At 39.5% G+C, this 6,000-nt stretch overlaps 1 protein-coding gene across 2 annotated transcripts in view; it reads left to right on the top strand.

Annotated features, from left to right (window-relative positions):
* The first annotated feature begins 812 nt into the window (after nucleotides 1–812).
* Nucleotides 813–6,000, top strand: part of LOC145457620 (putative ATP-dependent RNA helicase DDX17) — a 169,169-nt gene continuing 163,981 nt past the window's right edge. The window contains exon 1 of one of the 2 annotated variants that reach the window (XM_080335845.1): nucleotides 813–832. The gene's annotated coding sequence lies outside the window, so the exon portion shown is untranslated. Of the gene's footprint in view, nucleotides 834–6,000 lie in introns of both variants that reach the window. The other variant, XM_080335851.1, reaches the window with a different exon arrangement.

The raw sequence follows: 6,000 nt of genomic DNA, 5'->3' as shown, positions 1-6,000 counted from the left end.
AGCAGGACCCTAGGGACCTTATCACCCCCTAGTTTAACGGAAACAAAATCCTAGACTTTCGGGTGCGAACCGTTATTGATAAAAATAATGCTAAACATTATAAAATATAAAATCCTGATGCGACCCATTTACGATATTTCAATGAAATAAATCATAGGGATATTGACAGTGTTCGAATAAGCAACACCTTGTTAGGGATAGTATCACACGGGCCGATTAATAGGCTTATAGTAACGATAATTGTACTGAAGATGTGACGTCCTTAATGTCAATTACCTTGTGTTTAATTATTATGAGAAATATTGTGAATGAATTCTAAAATTGTAATGCTTTAAATTGTATTAAAAATCTTAAATACCCTTGTACTGAAATAGCCTAGATATTCCTTGGCGTCGAAAAAGCGTCCGCACCGCTCGACATCATACTAGGACCTAACGTAAGAGTGTCTAAACTATTTGACGTTCTCTCTCTGGCTATTTTAGTATAACAGTTAGAAATGATATTATTTCTTACATGACTATTGTAATGAAGTATTGTGAAACGATATGTAATGAATGAAATTTTCGGCAGGAAAAGCCGTCACATGTATTATATGTGTAAATCAACCTTGGAGCTGCTTTTCGGCAGGACAGGCCGTCGCATGAATTATATGCGTAAACAAACCTTGGAGTATTGAAAATGTTTATTAATCGTGTATGATGATGTATAGGTTAAACCATGCCTTGTGTTACAATTGATGAATGATGTGTATGCCAATTTAACCAAGCTTTGCATAGAGTTACCTCATTTCCGTCTGCACGATTAACTGATTGGAGTATTTGGTTGTATTAAGAGTTTTAGAGTACACGTATTAAGGTTAGATTAGAATTTTGGACCTAATGGTCATTGGCTGTTTGGAAACAAGACAAAACTACAACCACGGAATACTTCAATCAACATTTCCGACTGTGGAAAATCTCAAGTCAACATATACGGATCTACGAAGGTCGTCTGTACTACAAGAGAGCAAAGAGTGTCAACTTTGTCCTACGAAGTATCCCGAACAAGTGTGGACTACTCGAATAACAATCGTTGTGGAGCTGCACTATAAAAAATAAATTGGTGGCCAGTACGGGGAAACTTCCGGTGTTCAGACGTTGACCAATCGATGCTTTCTAAGACGACCATCGTAAAACTTGTACTTGTCGTATCCTTGCTTTCATCGTCTGTATCTCTTCTGATTATATTGGCAGCAGATTATCTGCACGTGTCGCCTGGAGCATTTTCTAATTTGTTGAACTTATTTTTGGGATCCAATAGCAGCGAATCTACTGCTTACGTCCAACCCACAAATACGCCGCTAGGATCTATAGTCTATTTCAACATATCTTCACCTGATTTACTACCTTCCGTCAACAGTACTTCCTCCAGTCAATAGGAAGGGCTATGCGAAGGATGTTGAAAGCATTCAAAAGGAAAAAGTCGTCAGAAGCGACAGACGAACTCAAACAAGGGATTACCTTGCTTAAAGCGACACAAAAACGCCATGAAGATGTTCGGCGACAAGAAAGACAACTTGCTAAGGATGTGGCTGAACAAACAGAGCTATTGAAAGAAGTAAGGACAGCTCTACCGGAAACCATGAAAGGTTTAGAAAAGGCAAAGAAAGAGGTTCGAAAAGCTCAAGCGGACCTCAAAGCTGTTTGTGATGCCACAACAAAAGTTAGCGGGAAGGTCTCCACCGACGTGCTGAATGACATCCTTACGTCAGAATTTGAGCTCGGAAAGTCGCATGCACAGGCTACACGAGATAGCATCCAATCTCCCGTTTTGACAGTAGCTCCAACTGCACCAGAATATGACCCTCCGGCTTACGTTCCTCTCACTGAGCAGCCGTCTGGTAACATACAACAAGGACCAACGATGACGGTTCGCAAGGGTCTAGATTGTCATACTGTAACGGCCGTCTATCCTAAGCTACCACGTTCTGATTCGACCTCGTTGTCAGACTCTCTAATAGGGACGACGCCATGCTTCCATGTGGGCAGTGGTGCACGCGCCAAACAAAAAGATGGAAACCCAGCAACGGTGGGAACAAGGACGGAACCTGCAAAAAGTTCCTTGAGTAAATATAGGGGATATCAAGGTTGGCAGGAACGCCGCAATTCGGAAACAGAATCCCGTATAAATGCGGACGGCGCTTCCCGACGGGTAACCTTTCATAGTCCAGGCGAGGAACAATCTGATGCAGAAGACAGCGAAGTCGATTTCAATACTCAACTAAAACGTATTTCCAATGAAATAAGAGATAATATAAGGTCCCTACGGGGCGGTGCGAGCTCTCAGGATTCCGCGGAAGAATCTCTCGATGAGGAACTTTCCGATATCTCTCGTTCTCCTAATACACCTCGCGCTACCTCCACTCCAAAAGAGTATTGGGGAAGGACTAGGCGACAACAGCAGCAACAGCCACGCGAGTATTCTGGTGTTTCGGCCCCATTGCTCAATGTGTCTGCTAAAATCCAATCAGAAAAAGAAATGCTTCAGCTTATGATGGACCCTGGAGACATGCCACTGCTAAAATGGATGGAGAATTCGATGCGACGAATACGCCACGGTCCCGGAAATACGGATGTGGATGTTAGTAGTGTTATGGGTATCGTTTGTGCCCCGCCAATCCCAGAAGGCCACGTCGCCTTAATTGCCACGCCTACATTGTCGCCTTAATTGCCACGCCTATATGACACCCATTGTCACGCCTACAGGATGCCCATTGCCAAGTCACCTGCCAGTGCCACATCGTGTGTATTTATGAGCAAATTTCATTGTTTTGTGAATTTCAATACCGGTTTTTCTATGTATATTTAGCAATATGTATTGAATAACTTGAAATGTATCATCACTAATTAATTAATATAAAATGCGATTTTAAGCGCTGCGACTTGAAAATATTAATATAATAACTTACTTTTTTGGATATAAATAACATTCAGATTACACATAAATTTCGAAAACTATGATGTCAATAGAATACTATAGTTGTCAGATATTCACAGATAACACTCATCAACGTTGAACTAGGCGCGGGGTTCTATGATGATATATCAAAATTCTACACATCATCACTAATTAATTAATTCATATAAAATGCGATTTTGAGCGCAGACAGATCGCGGTTTCGATTGCCGAGGTCTCCGCATTTCATGACCTAATATGAACGCACACTACAACTGAATTCATTCCAATACCTGCAAATTTACTTTGCATGTCGAGTATAAGGATAATTTAATCAGCGCTAAACGCCAGCGGACTAGCCGTAGGCGCACAATTCTCGGCGTTACAATTAAACAAACTTTTCGCGGCAGGTACGCGATTCCTAATGGTTTCTACAGTTTCCGCATTTCACGACTTATTTTCTTTGGATGCATACAAGCGATTCCCAAGGTCGAGGCTATGGGAACAAATCAAGCATGAGTACGTAAATCTTGAGCTTAGATCTCCGAGATTCTTGTATGCAACTAACATTATAGACAATCATTCGACAATATTCAACCAACAATAATGTTTTCGATATAGTGCATCATGTACAGCGACACGCCGATCAATTCAAATTCAACAATGGGATCCCCCGCACAATTATGAAGCCCGATTTGCGCTGAATATTAACGATACCTACAAATCGGAAGATCTCTTTTCCCTCTACATCTATAATAGAGGTACCATTCCATTGACCACGAATAACTTGAGATTCTGTGGGATCGAAATCGCAATCAAATAATATGAGAGTATCTTTTCCAGCTTTCAGAACTTGGACAATCGTGTCAGGACTATATCGCAACACCGCAGTATGTGCGCGTACAAAACGATACACAGTTATTTTTAGCGCCATCCGTAAGACTTATGTTCAACTTGCAGTGCAACTGATGATTTAAAGACGGTAATATCTCTTTCGAGTGTGACAATGGCACTCGTAAAGGTTATACAAACATTACCTTAAACTACTATTTACTTCATTGCAGAATTGATCGAAGTTACGATTGCAGCTGAAAAGAGTAAAGAGGTGAAAGCTAGTGATGATGACCTAACAATTACTGCTTGGAGCTGTCTATCCTTATTAAGGTACTTGGTAAGAACGTGATAAAGCCATTGAACAGCAATTTTACACTCGCGGTTTTATTGTTATATATTAAAATTATACATACATTTCGCGCGATCAACTACGCATGATTTTATGTGAATTTCACCGATAGTGTCCGAGTTCTATGTGACATAAGTACAATTTCAGCATCGGTATTTGCAATAAAGCCTAAAAATTAGAGTTGCACCTTTTCGCGATTTATGCAGCTATTCGCGCAGATTTGCGTTAATGAAAAAAGTTAAAATTATGTACTCAAGTAGGTTGATGAGCAGAGTGCAAAACGGGTTAATATACCTGCTACCGATATTACCCCATTAACAAGTTATACAGGTGTAGGCAACACCGCAATCGCACGGATTTGGCTTTTATGATAAGTAAACATATGAAGTCAAGATTGACCCCGTACGCCTGCTAGATATTTACATCAGAAAACGAGGTTGTAGCTTGCGTTGCGTGTTTTGATTTCGAGCTAGGTCGGTATGGCGAAAATTGGTATTATGTATCTTGATGTATAGTTAGTTACATCCTATGTGATCTTGGGTCTCATTATCCATGATATTGTCGCCAATTAAATTCGTCGAGTAACGTAGTGGCAGCCTACGCCCCACAGCTGTAACACCAATGGATCCGTCGGCGATTTGACATTTCTATTGCTATATGGCACATTAGTCATTATATTCAAGTTGTCATTGATCTGTTCCAATAGTCGAAGCTAAATCTAACGCTGATTTAATTTGACTTTGGTGATGACATGATTAATAGCCTAGTTATCAGGAGTATGGCTAAAACCCGGATTAGGCTGTACCGCTCCAATGCTATGATCTCAGGTCAATATTTGTCAAATTCTATAATATTAGACCTATAATTGTGCCTCGTCAACTGTCCGCTAGCTGCAAAATTATAACGTAACAGTTTTCGCGATATCGTGATGCATTTCTACTCTCGAATGGTGTTTAACAAACTATACCAAGTAGGCTATCAACTTGTACTTGTATTCGTACTTTACCTTTACACGTCGTTTTTGTATAATGGATACTAATTTTATTAAAAATAAACAAAAAGCACGAAAAATTACATTTTATCCCGGAACGTAGCAAGAAAAAGCGTATAAATTTTATAAAGTAGATAGAAAACTACACTATTCCGATGCACTGAAGACTCTTACACTCTGGATTTTGTGCAGTATATACTAATTTTACATTGCGGAGTATTCCATAAACGTTAATCCGGTGATCCTTCTTCTATTTTCAATCACGATCCGCTTATTATTCTAGGCTTCGAAGCACACACCTAGTACGTTTTATGAGGATTAATATTTTTAGATTAAATATAGCGTATCGAGACTTCGTGAAAGTTACTTGGAAATAGTTATTTCTACCCTAATTTAATAGATTTCTCAGATATCGTTACAATGGAACTGGGTTGAGCGAGCGGTAAAGGCATTGGACTTGAGTTTCAATGAACAGGTGTTCACGTGGCTTCGAACCCCACAGCCAGTACGTTTTACGGGGATTAACATTTTTAGATTCAAATATAGCGTATCGAGTACTTTTTCTCAACTGTAATAAAAACTTTTAGACTCCGGATTTTGTGTAGTAGGCTATATACTAATTTACAATACCGCATTTGTAATTCGTGCAAGTACAGGAATATCATAGTTCTTGTAAGAAAGTTGTCTGCGCACAATATATCTTAATCATAAGTCCTACACATTCATGATTTCGTCCTAGTTTGAGTTTTATAAAATATTATACCGACATCGCGGCATCTTTTAAAAACAAAACCATGATCAATGGTCGAGAGATCATTTTTGCTATTTTTCATTGACATAAGTCATTCTGGAACGCGAAAACGCATTGAACGATATAGATGAAAATTAAGCA

Source organism: Botryllus schlosseri, chromosome 2 (genome assembly GCF_051294905.1).
Source record: "Botryllus schlosseri isolate E-star chromosome 2, Bs_hap1, whole genome shotgun sequence".
NCBI lineage: Eukaryota > Metazoa > Chordata > Ascidiacea > Stolidobranchia > Styelidae > Botryllus > Botryllus schlosseri.
Note: the sequence above shows the minus strand (reverse complement) of the source record. Positions and strands in the feature narration are given on the sequence as shown.